Source organism: Mesoplodon densirostris, chromosome 8, assembly GCF_025265405.1.
Source record: "Mesoplodon densirostris isolate mMesDen1 chromosome 8, mMesDen1 primary haplotype, whole genome shotgun sequence".
In the NCBI taxonomy this organism is placed as follows: Eukaryota; Metazoa; Chordata; class Mammalia; order Artiodactyla; family Ziphiidae; genus Mesoplodon; species Mesoplodon densirostris.
In genome coordinates, this window is record NC_082668.1 from 109,223,790 (window position 1) to 109,240,240 (window position 16,451).

The window sequence follows — 16,451 nt, forward strand, 5'->3', positions numbered from 1 at the left end:
GTTGTGTTAGTTTCTGGTATACAGCAAAGTGATTCAATTATACATATATATATTTTCATATTCTTTTCCATTATCGCTTATTACAAGATATTGAGTATAGTTCCCTATGCAATACAGTAGGACTTTGTTGTCCTTTGCCCATTTTTATTTTTATTTATTTATTTTTTTTGCGGTACGCGGGCCTCTCACTGCTGTGGCCTCTCCCGCTGCGGAGCACAGGCTCCGGACGCGCAGGCTCAGCGGCCATGGCTCACGGGCCCAGCCGCTCCACAGCATGCGGGATCCTCCCAGACCGGGGCACGAACCCGTGTCCCCTGCATCGGCAGGCGGACTCTCAACCACTGCGCCACCAGGGAAGCCCTTTTGCCCATTTTTAAATTGGATTGTGTGTCTTTTTGTTTTTGAGTTTTAGGAGTTCTTACGTATTCTGAATATTAAACTCTTAACAGATATATGATTTGCAGATCTTTTCTCCCATTCATTCTATAGGTTGTCTTTTCACTTTCTTGATAACATATGTTCTTTGCTGCACAAAAGATTTTAATTTTGATGAAGTCCAATTAATGTATTTTTTCTTTTGCTCCTTATGCTTTTAGTGTTATATCTAAAGATCTATTGCCAAATCTAAGGTCTTGGCGATTTACTCTCGTGTTTTCTTCTTAGAGTTTTATAGATCTAGCTCTTCCATTGAGGTTGTTGGCCCATTTTGAGTTAGTTTGTATAAATAGTGTGAGATAGGGCTCTAACTTCGTTGTTTTGCATGTGGATGTCCAGTTGTCCCAGCACCATTTGTGGACGACTAATGACGACTGTACTTACCTTCTGTATCACTCAGTTGGCGTTTCTGTTTTTCTTTGGGTTTTTGACTTTCACCGCTTGCCCTTCTCAACCTCAACACCCTCCCACCCTGCCTTGTTTTCTTCCCTTGAGACAGGATTCAGGGATGTTGCGTGTGTATTGCAGCTTTGCTACTTGACGTGTAAGATACACTTAGTGAATGTGAGTTCCCTTTCTTTAGATTTTGTATAGTTACTTTTAAGTCTCCTGTGTTCAGATATAGATTATAAGGACCTTCAGAGTAGATTATATATCTCTGTTTTTCAATTTCCAACCTTCTTTTGTCCCCCATTCACTCTAGTGCCCAGTCCAGTACTGTGTTAAGTGATGTGCTTAACTTTTATTGACTGAATTGTGAAGCTAAACATAGATCTTTGTGAATACATTTGGGTAATCGCAGAAAATTATTCTTTTTTTTTTTTTTTTTTTGGGCAGGTGGGGCTGTACTACGCAGCTTGTGGGATCTTAGTTCCCCAACCAAGGACTGAGCCAGGGCCCACGACAGTGAAAGGGCCAAGTCTTAACTACTGGACCGCCAGGGAATTCCCAGAAAATTATTCTTAAAAGAATAATGATCAGTATATTATAAAGTTCTTTAAGAGTTTAAGTTCAGGTCCTTTTAAGTCATTTTCCAAATGTGGGGATTAATCATAGTATTGTGCCTTTTAAATGCCTTAGGAATTTTTTTGTATGTGACGTTAGCTATATGGATAAATGTCCGGCTGCATAATATGGTGTTCATTTCATGGATGATTAAAACATTTTTAACTTGTTATTTAAGATTATGATGAGTTTTAAATTGGGAATTTTACTCATTTTAGGTGTGATTTTGTATATCTGGACCCTGCCTTTTCATTTTCGACAGATGCTCTTTTTAAAAAAAATAAATTCATTTATTTATTTTTGGCTGCGTTGGGTCTTCGTTGCTGCGCGCGGGCTTTCTCTAGTTGCGGCAAGCGGGGGCTACTCTTCGTTGCAGTGCGCAGGCTTCTCATTGTGGTGGCTTCTCATTGTTGCAGAGCACAGGCTCTAGAGCGCGGGGGCTACAGTAGTTGTGGCACGCGGGCTCAGTAGTTGTGGCTCACGGGTTCTAGAGCTCAGGCTCAGTAGTTGTCGTGCGTGGGCTTAGTTGCTCCGCGGCATGTGGGGTCTTCCCGGACCAGGGCTCGAACCCATGTCCCTGGCATTGGCAGGCGGATTCTTAACCCCTGTGCCACCAGGGAAGTCCCAACAAATGCTTTTAATTTCAAAAATTATTTTGAATTTGTACACAATGAGTGTATATTACTTTTCTAACGAGAGAATTAAGTATCATTAGAAAATCTTCTTTTGCCTAGAAATCTGAAAAGTTAACTAGTGGACAAGTATCTGATCTTTCTCTCTGGGTCCATATTATCAGATTTCCCTCCATCACACTCTTTAGTGTTCAGTAGGGTCTAATGTTACTTGTCCTAAGTGATCAGACCTCCCTTGGGAGTCCATTTTGTAATCTGCCATCCAGATATCAGGGAGGGGAAGGCTCATTTTAAAGGTTGGCCTTTGGTGTTTTGTTTTCCAGTAGGTTTTGACTCCTAAGTAGATATTCCTTAGCTTCTTGTTATAAACACTTATCATGAGATACTGGTTATTCATCGTTGGGGGGGCAGGTAGGAAGGAGAGATGCTATTTTCTTTTGCTACCTCTGGCCTTATTTTTGGAGAATTTGGGCCTGGTATGTATCTAAACCTAAGGCTATATCTTTGTCTAAAAAGTTTGACTTACGAAGTATTTTTATCACTTAATAGATCACCCTCCAGACATAGGATCCCATTCTGAGGAGGGTGGCCCTTTCAAAAGAAATGCTCTCCTGCCAAGCTCGTGATGCGGGCTGACGGGGTGCTACTTCAGCCTGTTGCTGTTTGAACTCGCCTGTTGGTAGCCATTGCCTGTGGCCTGTGACTGCGTTTATGAAGGGAACACGATGGGAAAAGCTTTTCTTACTCTCATTCACTTCAGAATTTGGAGTAGATTTCGGAAATTGCCACAGAAGCATTTGTTTAGACAGTGTAACAGTATTTAGCCAAATTGTGTAGTAATGGTTTTGTGGAATCATGAAAGCGTGACTAAGCCCTGGAAGATGAGGCGCACCTTGTAGTCATTTGCTCGCTAGATCTGTTTTGGGTGGCATGGGTGACCGGAGGGGACACAGAAGGTGTGTACATAGGTGTTCATGAGGAATGGACCCAAAACACTGAAAGCCCTTAAGGAAAACCACTGCTGTTAAAATGAGAGAGTTTTTCTGGGGTGTATCTGGGTAATTAGTAGAGAATGCACTATGAACTCTGATGAGAATCTTCAACAGACTTCACTGTGTGCCTGAGGACAGAGAGCAGGGCTGTCATCCCTGTTCCCAGAGAGCTCTGCCCCCAAGGCAGCGGGACAAGCAAGGAGTCCCCTGGTGAGTGTGCTGAGTTCAGTGTGGAAGGCTGAAGCGGGAAGGGCTTCTCGTGTGGCAGTGGGGAAGGATGTGTCCCTTCCTGTTTTCATCGGAAGGATGTGAAGCCCTGAACAGGTCCACAGCCCCCTGGCTGTACACTCTGGGGCCTGGCTGTTGCCTTCCATTTATGAGAGAGCTATGTTGGCTGGAGACGGAGCTTGTGACAGGGGACAAGGAGCCTGACTCTTGGCCATGTTAACCCCACGGTCTAATGTTGTGAAGTGGCCAAGAAAGCACCCTAGCTGAGAGAAGGCTGAAACTAGCCTCTCACAGAGAACCCTGGGTCTTAATAAAATCCGGACTCTTCTATTTTACTGGAATCATCAACTGATCAGTCATTCTGTTTTGGAATTTTGGGGGTGGAGTTAGACAGTATGCTTTTGGGAAATTGGTTGCTATTGAGATTGCATATGGATAGTTATGAAATTATTAAACTTATGTAATTTTTATTGTAGTCACAAGCTTATTACATGCATTATTGGCTGTAAAATTTTTTTTAAAGCATACCTCAGGGGTATTCTCGTGGGCCTGAAGGTTCCTTTCATCTTGTTTAAGTTACCTAGAAAGGAGAGATAGAACTGCTAGTTAAATGCATTAAAAATTTTAAATTATAAAATATTTATTTTGGGCCTCCCTGATGGCGCAGTGGTTAAGAGTCCGCCTGCCGATGCAGGGGATACGGGTTCGTGCCCCGGTCTGGGAGGATCCCATATGCCGCGGAGCAGCTGGGCCCGTGGGCCATGGCCGCTGGGCCTGTGCATCCGGAGCCTGTGCTCCGCAACGGGAGAGGCCACAACAGTGAGAGGCCCGCATACCGCAAAAAGAAAAAAAAAAAAAAAATTTATTTTTTGAACAGTTAATACATACACATGATTTAAAGATTAGGTTCCCTCCTCTGCTGTCTGCCATCTACCCTTCCCTGGAGACACTAATGTTATTAATTATATGTATGACAAAGTGCATATATATCTATGCCTTCCCCCACTCTCTTTTCTTGCACAGATGGTAGACTACTGAATTTTGCTTTTTGCTTTTTTTTTTTTTTTGCTGTGTTGGGTCTTCGTTTCTGTGCGAGGGCTTTCTCTAGTTGTGGCAAGCGGGGGCCACTCTTCATCGCGGTGCGCGGGCCTCTCACTATTGCGGCCTCTCTTATTGTGGAGCACAGGCTCCAGACGCGCAGGCTCAGTAGTCATGGCTCACGGGCCTAGTTGCTCCGCGGCGTGTGGGATCCTCCCAGACCAGGACTCGAACCCGTGTGCCCTGCATTAGCAGGCAGATTCTCAACCACTGCGCCACCAGGGAAGCCCAGCTGTTTGCTTTTTTTTTTTTTTTTTTTTAACTTAATATATCTTGGAAATCAGTCTATGTCAGTATCAATACATTAAAGGCTTCTTCATAGTTTTTTGAAAATGAAGAGTATGGCTGAATAGTGTGCCACTGTATGGCATACCATAATTTACCCAGCCCTCTACTAAGGAACATTTAGTTTTTTCCAGTCTTTTGCATTTATAAAACTATGCTATAAAGAATAATCCTATAATAATTTATTTTGCATGTATATGAATGAATTCCTGTAAGTTGACATTTTGTGTTGAATGTTATGTGTCATTAAAATTTTGAGAGATATTGCCGAATTACCCATCTTAGAGGTTTTAACAAAACCTGGCTGGCGATAAGAGAATCCTGTAGTTAGTACGCTTAAAAATGTATTTTATAGAAACGTAGGACCTAAAAGTAATTTTGTAGACGTGTATGACTCTGTCTTGTGTTATTTTTGAATTAAAACACGGCTGTAGTTCAGTGATCAAAAACTAATTGAGCACTTTTCTTCTCATTACTTGTGTGTTTTTGTTTTTTGCCTGCCTTTGATTTTGCAGGAATTTCATGGCTGGAAGAGCTTCAGAAATACACTTTGCTTCCCCATAGGTGTTACCAGTGCCTGCTAGAGATGAGTATACTCGAGATGGACAATTTGCTGAATAACTAGCTTTTTAAATGTTTTCCGGTTCTTTGTAGTAACTGATGATGGCTGTGGCTTCAGGATTATGGTTCTTTTTGACTTTACAAATAACTTTCTGGGATTTATTGGGCGCAATATGCTTATAGTAGAAAGAATATGAACATCTTAATGTTTTGAAATGTATATTTCCTTTGACTGGATACTGTATGTACATGGTTAAAAAAGTTTAAAAGGTGCCCAAGGATAGAGAGTGAAATGTAAGCCTTCCTCCACCCTTTTTATCATTCTTCCACATCCCATTCCCAGAGGCAGCCGCCGCTTCTAGCTTCTTGACTGGTCTTCCAGATAATCTGTGCGTGTGCAGGCTGGCAGCATTGCTCTGTTAGGACCACTGTTATTTTTTATTTTTTTTTAACATCTTTATTGGAGTATAATTGCTTTACAATGGTGTGTTTCTGCTTTATAACAAGGTGAATCAGTTATACACTGTTATTTTTAACATTTTTTTTTCTTTTTTAATTTTTTATTGACATATAGTTGATTTACAGTGCCGTGTTAGTTTCTGGTGTACAGCAAAGTGATACAGTTACACATATATTTTTCATATTCTTTTCATTATGGTTTATTACAGGCTATTTAATATAGTTCCCTGTGCTATACAGTAGGTCCTTATTGTTTATTTTATATATAGTAGTGTGTATCTGTTAATCCCAAACTCCTAATTCATCCCTCCCCACCCCCTTTCCCCTTTGGTAACCATAAGTCTGTTCTCTATGTCTGTGAGTCTGTTTCTGTTTTGTAAATAAGTTCATTTGTGTCATATTTTAGATTCCACATAGAAGTGATATCATGATATTTGTCTTTCTTTGTCTGCCTTACTTCAATTAGTATGAGAATGTCTAGGTACATCCATGTTGCTGCAAATGGCATTATTTCATTCTTTTTTCGGCTGAGTAGTATTTCATTGTATATATGTACCACATCTTCTTTATCCATTCATCTGTTGATGGACATTTAGGTTGCTTCCACGCCTTGGCTATTGTAAACAGTGCTGCTGTGAAAATTGGGGTGCATGTATCTTTTCAAATTAGAGTTTTTGTCTTTTCCGAATATATGCCCAGGAGTGTGGGATTGCTGGATCATATGGTTAACTCTATTTTTAGTTTTTTGAGGAACCTCCATACTGTTTTCCATAGTGGCTGCACCAATTTATATTCCCACCAATAGTGTAGGAGGGTTCTCTTTTCTCCACACCCTCTCCAGCATTTATTATTTGTAGACTTTTTGATGATGGTCATTCTGACCGGTGTGAGGTGATATCTCGTTGTAGTTTTGATTTGCATTTCTCTAATAATTAGCGATATTGAGCATCTTTTCACGTGCCTATTGGCCATCTTTATGTCTTCTTTGGAGAAATGTCTCTTTAGGTCTTCTGGCTGTTTTTTTTTTTTTTTTTTTTTTTTTTTCTGCGGTACGCAGGCCTCTCACTGTTGTGGCCTCTCCCATTGCGGAGCACAGGCTCCGGACGCACAGGCCCAGTGGCCATGGCTCACGGGCCCAGCCGCTCCACGGCATGTGGGATCTTCCCGGACTGGGCACGAACCCGCGTCCCCTGCATTGGCAGGCGGACTCTCAACCACCGCGCCACCAGGGAAGCCCCTGGCTGTTTTTTGATTGGGTTGTTTGTTTTTTTATTATTGAGTTGTAAGAGCTGTTTGTATGTTTTGGATATTAACCCCTTTTCGGTCGTATTGTTTGCAGATATTTCCTTGCATTCTGTAGGTTGTCTTTTCATTTTGTTTATGGTTTCCTTTGCTGTGCAAAAGCTTGTAAGTTTGATTAGGTCCCATTTGTTTATTTTTGTTTTTATTTCTGTTGTCTTGGAAGCCTGACCTAAGAAAACATTGGTACGATTTATGTCAGAAAACATTTTGCCATGTTCTCTTCTAGGAGTTTTATGATGTCATGTCTTATATTTAAGTCTCTAATCCGTTTTTAGTTTGTATGTATGGTGTGAGGGAGTGTTCTAACTTCATTGATTTACATGCGGCTGTCCAGCTTTCCCAGCACCATTTGCTGAAGAGACTGTCTTTTCTCCATTGTATATTCTTACCTCTTTTGTCGAAGATTAATTAACTATAGGTGTGTGGGTTTATTTCTGGGTTTAACATGTATTTTTTAAAATTATATAAATAGTACATTTTCATTGTAGAAAATAAGAGTGTTAATGCTTTGGTATGTTTCTTTCCATACTTTTTCTATGTACCAAGAATATAAGTGACTACTTTTTATTTTACAAACAAAAAGGACATCAGAAACATGGAGTTTTCTAGTTTGCTTTTTTCACTAAACTGATTGTAGATATTTTTCCAGGGCAATAAGAACACAGTTTTACTTTGGTTTTCAATGATTGAGTGGTATGCTATTGTTTGGATGTACTGTAATTTCTTTCCGAATTTCCTGTTCTTGAACACTTATTTTCATTAAAAAGTCTTTTTCACGAACAGCTGCAGTGAACAACTTGATATATACATTTTAGAATACTTAACAAATTATTTCCTTAGATGAATTCTTAGATTTGGACCTGTTGGATCAAGACATAGTTAAAGGTTATTGATAGAGGTTTCCAAATTGCCCTAGTTATGAATTTTATTCTCATCAGCAGTGTATTAAAATGTGTATTTGATTATATTCAATTACATTCTTTTTTAAAAATATTAATTAATTAATTAATTTTTGACTGCGTTGTGTCTTTGTTGCTGCACGCGGGCTTTCTCTAGTTGCGGCGAGCGGGGGCTGCTCTTCGTTGCAGTGCATGGGTTTCTCATTGCGGTGACTTCTCTTGTTGCGGAGCACAGGCTCTAGGTGCGTGGGCTTCAGTAGTTGTGGCACGTGGGCTCAGTAGTTGTGGCTCGCGGGCTTCGTTGCTCCGTGGCATGTGGGATCTTCCTAGACCAGGGCTCGAACCTGTGTCCCCTGCATTGGCAGGTGGATTCTTAACCACTGCACCACCAGGAAGTCCTCAATTATGTTCTTAAGTGATTTTTTTTGGTTTAAATGTAGGACTAGAGTTAGGTTTTTAGGCATTTTAAAGAAAACCATGTTAGTGATGAGTAGGAATAAGTCAGTGTTGGAAAAATATTGAGGTAATCACAACTCAGTTTGGAAATCGAGCATCCTTATGTACAGTTCAGTACATACTAATATAGACAAGGAACAGATCTCTTTTTGTGCTTTTCTTTTGGATTTTTTTTCCTGAATCCATAAAATATGAATGTAAAAAGGCTATTGTAGTAATAGCAGTGTTCTGTTATAATTGATCTGAGAAATATAGCAAAATTTCCCTAGCTGTTACGTGTAAGCTTAGTAGAGTACAGATTTAAAGTCTATATGCTTGAAATCTGGTTGAATGGTGGGTGGGTAGGAAGCCGTATGTGAAGCTGTGTTTTCAGTGTTTCCAGTCCATCAGATTCTGCGTCTTCAGTCTGAATCTTTCTGGAGCAAGGAATAGAAGCAAGGGAAACGATTTGGGCGTGAGACACAGTAGCAGAGCATGTGTTTTCATGGCAGTGCACGCCTAAGACAGAGCTTTACACAGGAGTGACCTTATGTTTATTTCATCGTTGTAGTCTTTCCTTTTTCTCTACTAAGGAGTCATCAGAAAAGTAGCTAATCTTCCAGGAAAGCACCTGGATGTCCTGTTGGAATATATCCTTCACTTGTCTTTCCCTCCCCAGTGGACCTGGAATTCGTTGACGGCTTGGCTGGCACATTAGGTATTTAAGGAACTTTAGGAAACTAGGACCAAGAGCCTGTCCACATCATGTACATCTTTTCACTTTTTTCCTCTTTTCATTTTGGCATAGTTATAGATTCACAAGAAGAGGCAAAAATGGTACAGAGGGTTTTTCTTCACCATTCACCTAGTTTCCTCCAATGGTTGTATGTTACCCTTTTTCTTCTCTCTCTTGCCTATTTTTGTTCAGCCCTTTGGCATCTGTGGGAAATACTGAGCTCTCTGAGCTAACGATTGCCGATTGCTCTCCTAGGTTTACTTCTGGGGGTGCATACGGTTCTTCCTCTTCCTTTATTCCTTGTTTCTGGAACCCTTGCTTAGTATGTGTGCTGTGCCGGGACAGGTTGCTTCTCTCTGTTCAGGCTCTTGTGCTCTAATTTTGGGATCATTAAGTGTGGTGGATATATCCTTCCTGTGTAGGTCTTTTTCCTAAGTTATATATACTCAGGTCTAAAGTACTGAGACTTGTGTGTATTCTTGGTGAGAAGCAGCAGCTGTGACTTGGTGGAAATAGCCCTGGATTTGGAATTAGAAGCCCAGGTTCAAATATTGATTCTGTTTCATACTTGTGTGACCCTGGAAGTTACTTTGCTTCTGAATCTGTGAAATAGGCATGACAGTAACGATCTTACAGAGGTTTTGTTGGGGAATAAAGAAGGTGGCATTTTTATAATCACTTAGTGCATTAGAAAGCGCTATTTCAAATGTGAAGTACCTATGCTTATTTTAAATTGCTGAAATGAAACCCAAAATTTAAACCACTGCTGCAGTACTTCTTAGCTTGACTTCTTTATTCAGTAAAAGAGAAAAACTCTGCTTTTATATCCCAAGCTTCTTACACCTTCTGTCTTCACATTGAATAACCCGTACTTAATAAGGTTTTCTTTTTTTCCACTGGGTGTAACCCAGCTCCCTTGGGAAATTTGGGATAGCCATGTCAGCTGTCACGCTATCAAATGACATATCAAATGCTCTGTTCTCTTCTTATTTACCTAAGTCTGGAGATTTTATGTGTCAGAAACCTGTTAGAAAATCTCTCGTGTGGGTATATATGCTCTTTTCTGCTTACCTTTTTAGTAGGTTTCACTCTTAGAAACCAGCCCTTAATATGGTGCTAGAAACAGATTTTTATTTTTAAAGGGGAGACCTGATTTTTATTTATATACATGTATAAATATATATATGGAATAAGTAGTCAGTATAAAAGTGGGGTATAATATGAAAAATTTAAGATGTCCATAACTGGCAATTTTTTTCTTAAATGTGATCTAGTTGCAGATAGACTGTTTTAAATCATTAAGGGACAGATATCTATAGAACAGCACAGCCAAGAACAGTGAATACACGCTGTTCTCAAGAGCATGTGAAACATTCTCCAGGATAGATTGTATGTTATGCCATAAAACAAGACTCAATAAACTTAAAAGGATAGAAATGATTCAGAGTGTGCTCTGACCACAATGGAATGAAATTAGATATCAGTAACAGAGGGAAATTGGGAAATTCACAAATATGTGGAAATTAACCAACACACTCCTAAGTCACTAATTGGTAAAAGAGGAAATCACAAGGAAAATTAGAAAATAGTCTGAGATGACAGAAAACAGAAACAAAACATAACATGGTGGTAATGGTTGCACAGTAATGTGAATGTACTTAATGCCACTGAGCTGTACACTTAAAAGTGGTTAAAATAGTAAATTTTATGTATGTTTTTCCACAATGAAAAGAAGAACCTTGCCATTCATTCATTGTTCAACAATAAATATTTAACACCTGCTATGCTCCATGCACAAAATTAAACAACATACCATAACCTTGGGGATGCAGTAAAAGCAGTGCTCAGAGGGAAATTTATAGCTATAAATTCTTATATGAAAAAAGAAAGATCTTAAATCAGTAATCTAAACTTCCATCTTAAGAAACTGGTAAGAGAGCAAACTAATCCAAAAGCAAGCAGAAGGAAGAAAAAATAAATACTAAATTAGAAATAAATGAAATACAGAAAAAAGCAAAAATCAACAGATTAAAAATTGAAAAGATCAACAAAATTGACAAACCTTAAGCTAGTCAAGCTAGTCTGACCAAGAAAAACAATGACAAGACTCAAATTAATAAAATCAGGTATGAAAGAGAAGACATTACTACTGACCTTACAGAAATAAAAAGGAATATGAGAGAATACTAGGAACAATTATATGCCAACAAATTAGACAACCTAGATAAAGTGTATGCATTCCTAGAACAGCATTACTGAGATTGACTCAAGAAAAAATAAAACATCTGAATAGTCCAATAGCAAGTAAAGAGATTTAATTAACAATCAAGAAACATCTCACAAAGAGCTCCAACTCAGATGACTTCACATTTGGTGATTCTACCAAATATACCAAATGCAAATTCTTTGCAAACTCTTTCAAAATAAAGAGGAGGCTGGGGTGCTTCCTGGTTCATCGTTTGAGGATGTTATTACTCTGTTAACCAAACCATACAAAGACATCATAGGAAAAGAAAATTACAGACCAGTATCCTTTATGAATATAGATGCACAAAAAAATCCTCAACAAAATACTGGCAAACTGAGTCCAGCACCAGATCAGAGGGATTATACACTATGACCAACTAGGATTTAACCCAGGAATGCAAGGTTGGTTTAACAGCTGGAAATCAGTGTAACCATAATAATAGTAAAGGACAAAAACCACATTATCTCAATAGCTGCGGGAAAAGCATTTTAGATGGTAAAAACACTCAACAAACTAGGAATAGAAGGGAACTTCTCAATGTGATAAAGGCCATTGATGAAAACCCACAGCAGCTGCCATACTTAGTGATAAAAAATTGATTTTTTCTCAAGATCAGGAACAGGACAAAGATGTCCTTTTATGTCACTTCTATTCAGCATTGTACTGGAGCTTCTAGCCGGGGCAATTAGGCAAGAAAATGAAATAAAAGGCATCTAGGTTGGAAAAGAAGTAAAACAATCTATTTGCAGATGATGTGATTTTGTATATAGAACACCCTCAGGAATCCACTGTAAAACAATTAGAGCTGGGCTTCCCGGGTGGCACAGTGGTTGAGAATCTGCCTGCCAATGCAGGGGACATGGGTTTGAGCCCTGGTCTGGGAAGATCCCACATGCTGCGGAGCAGCTAGGCCCGTGAGCCACAACTACTAAGCCTGCGCTCCGCAACAAGAGAGGCCGCGACAGTGAGAGGCCTGCGCACCACGATGAAGGGTGGCCCCTGCTCGCCGCAACTAGAGAAAGCCCTCGCACAGAAACAAAGACCCAACACACCCATAAATGAATGAATGAATGAATGAATGAATGACCGACCGACCAAAACAATTAGAGCTAATAAGTTCAACTAGGTTTTAGGATACAAGATCAATATAAAAAAATCAGTTGTATTCCTATACACTGGCAATCAATAATCCAAAAATGAAACTAAGAAAACAATTCCATTCATAAAAGCATCAATAAGAATAGAAAACTTAGAATAAAGTTAATGAAGAAATGTAAAACTTACATTCTGAAACTATACAACATCACTGAAAGAAATTAAAGATCTAAATAAATAGAAAGACATCCTATGTACTTGGATCGAATGACCTAGTATTGTTAAGATGGCACTATTCCCCAAATTGATTCAACATACTCCCTATTAAAATCCCAGCTGTCTGTTCTGCAGAAGTTGACAAGCTGATCTTCATATTCATATGGAAATACAAGGGACCCTGAATAGTCAAAACACTCTTGAAAAGGAAGAACAAAGTTGGAGGACTTTAATAACTTACTACAAAGCTACAGTAATCAAGACAGTCTGGTACTGGCATAAAGGGTAGAGTAGACATACAGATCAGTGGAATAGAATGTAAGTCCAGAAATAAATCCTTACATTTATAGTCAATTGATTTTCAACAAGAGTGCAAAGACAATTCAGTGAGGAATAGTCTTTTCAACAAATGGTGCTGGGACAAGTTGATATCCACATGCAAAAGAATGAATTTGGACCCTTTCCTCACTCATATATGTAAATGAACTCAATCATAGACCAGAATGTAAGATCTGAAACAGTAAAACTCTTAGAAGAAAACATAGATGCAAATCTTCATGACCTTAGATTAGGCAGTAGTTTCTTTTCTTTTTATTTTTTTTATTTTTTAAATTTTTTTTATTTTTATGTTTGGCTGCTAATTGAGGAGCACTAATGTGTTTTATAATCACTGCAGTTTGAGTTTTTAGCACTAAACAAAACAGTTACAATTGATTTGTGGCTTTTTCTTGGTTTCAGTCAGCTGTAAGTTATATCATTTTGCTTGAATTCAGCAAATGGCTTTGCTGGTTATTTTATTTAAGTATTTATTAGGATACACTATTACAGTTTTCATTTCTCCTTCCCAGTATGCATTTGTGTTCTGAATTCATGAAGTGTGTGAGATCACAGGTAGTAACAGGAATAGATTACAAGGCAATACTGGAGAGTGGTTTGGAGATAGTCCTCGTTTTGAGTTCTGGCTTTGTCGTTGGCTGGCTGTTTGAGCTGCTATTTTCTTTAACTTCTGTAGCCTCAGTTTTCTCTTCTTTAAAGAGTAGAGGTGGGCTTCCCCGGTGGCGCAGTGGCCGAGAGTCCGCCCGCCGATGCAGGGGACACGGGCCCATGCCCCGGTCCGGGAAGACCCCACACGCCGCGGAGCGGCCGGGCCCGTGCGCCACGGCCGCAGAGTCTGCACCTCTTTTTTTTTTTATTGTGGTAAAATAGGCAGTGGTTCCTTAGGTATGACATCTAAAACACAAGCAACAACAACAAAAAAATAGGCAAATTGGACTTTATTAAAATTTAGAACTTTATGTTTCAAATGACACCATCAAGAAAATGAAAGCACACCCCACAGAATGAGAGAAAATATTTGCAAATCATTTATCTGGTAAAGAACTTTTATCCAGAGTATATAAAAACGCATACAGTCAACAATAAAGACAACCCAATTAAAAACATAAGCAAAGAATTTTTTTGTGTGTGTTTTGTTTTTTGGCCGTGCCACATGGTATGTGGGATCTTAGTTCCCCGAACAGGGATTGAACCTGCACCCCCTGCATTGGAAGTGCAGAGTCTTAACCACTGGTCTTCCAGGAAAGTCCCTCAAAGAATTTGATTAGACATTTCTCCAAAGAAGATGTCCAAATTGGCCAACAAGTCCATGAAAAGAAGCCCAACACCCAGAGTCGTTAGGGAAATGCCCATCAAAGCCACAGTGAGATGCCACTGCATACCCTCTAGGATGGCTATGATAAAAAAGATGGACCATAAGTATTGCTGAAGATGTAAAGAAATTGGAACCCTCACATACTGCTGTGGGAATATAAAATGGTGTAGCCACTTTGCAAAACAGTTTGGCAGTTCTTCAAAACCCTAAACATAGAGTTATATCCTATATTCTAGTTAACACTCTTATTTGTATATCAAAGAAAATTGGAAACCTGTCCACACAAAACTTGTTCAGGAATGTTTATATCATTATTCATACTAGCCAAAAAGTAGAAACATTCCAAATATCCATCAGCGGATAATTGTATGAACAAACTGTGGTACAGCTATTCAATAGAATATTATTCAGCCATAAAAAGGAATGAAATATTGATCCATGCTATGAGGTGGATAAACCTTGAAGATAGTATGCTAAGTGAAAGAAGCCAGATATGAAAGACATATTTTATGACTCCATTTATATGAAGCGTCCAGAGTAGGCAGATCCATTCCATCAGAAAGTGGATTATTGGTTTTCATGGGTTTGGGAGAGGGGGTTGGAGAGTGACTGCTAAAGGATGATAGGGATTTCATTTTGGGGTGATAAAAATTTTCTGGAATTAAGTAGTGCTGATGGGCACACAACTTTGTGAACATATTTAAAATCGCTGAATTACATACACTTTATTATTTTTTAACATCTTTATTGGAGTATAATTGCTTTACAATGGTGTGTTAGTTTCTGCTTTATAACAAAGTGAATCAGTTATACATATACATGTGTTCCCATAGCCCCTCGCTCTTGCGTCTCCCTCCCACCGTCCCTATCCCACCCCTCTAGGTGGTCACAAAGCACCGAGCTGATCTCCCTGTGCTATGCAGCTGCTTCCCACTAGCTATTTTACATTTGGTAGTGTATATATGTCCATGCCACTCTCTCACTTTGTCCCAGATTACCCTTCCCCCTCCCCGTGTCCTCAAGCCTCTCTACGTCTGCGTCTGAACCTAGGGGCAGTACGTACACTTTAAAAGGGAGAATTTAATGATATGTGATATATATTTCAATAAAGCTGTTACTAAGAATCACTGAGGAGTCATTCAAGTTTAAGGATCTGTTTTCCATTGGTATAGTAAACAAACGGGGAAAAAAAGCTGGTCACAGCTATGAAACTGTAAACGAAGCTCTCTGAAAAATACCACAGAAGTAAATGTTGCTAGCCTGAGTGGAAATTTAGGTCCCCTCTTTCTAGAGGAGCCAGCGTATTGGTTAGTGTCTGGGATGAGCCTTGTTTCTCCAATAAGCTGGCTCCCTGCTGAGGTCTCCTGTTTTTACGTAAGACCCTTCCTTGGGAATCTGTAATCTATATTATTACTATTCTTTCCTGTCTGGGGTAACTGCCTTGGTAATGTAACAGCTTGGTATGCTGATGTTGACATCCGTCTTGTGTATATCATTGGGAGAAGAAAAGTCAGCAGTCAATAGGGAGGTGTCTTTGTTGTCAGTTAGTTTGGGTTTCACAGTTCTTTTTTTTAAAATACATATATATATATATATATATATATATTTAAATTTTATTTATTTATTTTTGGCTGTGTTGCGTCTTCGTTTCTGTGCAAGGGCTTTCTCCTAGTTGTGGCAAGAGGGGACCACTCTTCATCGTGGTGCGTGGGCCTCTCACTGTCGCGGCCTCTCTTGTTGGGGAGCACAGGTTCCAGACGCGCAGGCTCAGTAGTTGTGGCTCACGGGGCCAGTTGCTCCGCGGCATGTGGGGTCCTCCCAGATCAGGGCTCGAACCCGTGTCCCCTGCGTTAGCAGGCAGATTCTCAACCACTGCGCCACCAGGGAAGCCCTGGTTTCACAGTTCTTGAATGAATAAGATGAATGTTATTAAATAACTGCTTTTCTCTTTTAAGACTTTTAAAAATGTCTCTTTTCTTCTTAGAAAATATGAAGAGTAGAGGAAATTATTAAGAAGTAGGAGGTAAGCTCTCAAACCTATTACTCAGAAGCTACCTATTAATCTTTTACATACTCTGTTTGTTCTTTTCTGTAATTTTTTTCACATGTGGGCTGTATCATACTATATGTATATAAATGTCATACATTGTATATGCTATATGTGTAACTATGTA

At 39.4% G+C, this 16,451-nt stretch overlaps 1 protein-coding gene across 5 annotated transcripts in view; it reads left to right on the top strand.

The window, feature by feature from the left end:
- CLASP1 (cytoplasmic linker associated protein 1) overlaps window positions 1-16,451 on the top strand; it is a 269,568-nt gene that overhangs the window by 9,636 nt on the left and 243,481 nt on the right. For 3 of the 5 annotated variants that reach the window (XM_060106471.1, XM_060106468.1, XM_060106466.1), the window contains one exon: window positions 16,262-16,300. The exons of the other annotated variants lie outside the window; for them this stretch is intronic. The gene's annotated coding sequence lies outside the window, so the exon portion shown is untranslated. The remainder of the gene's footprint in view (window positions 1-16,261; window positions 16,301-16,451) is intronic. 5 annotated transcript variants of the gene reach the window in all.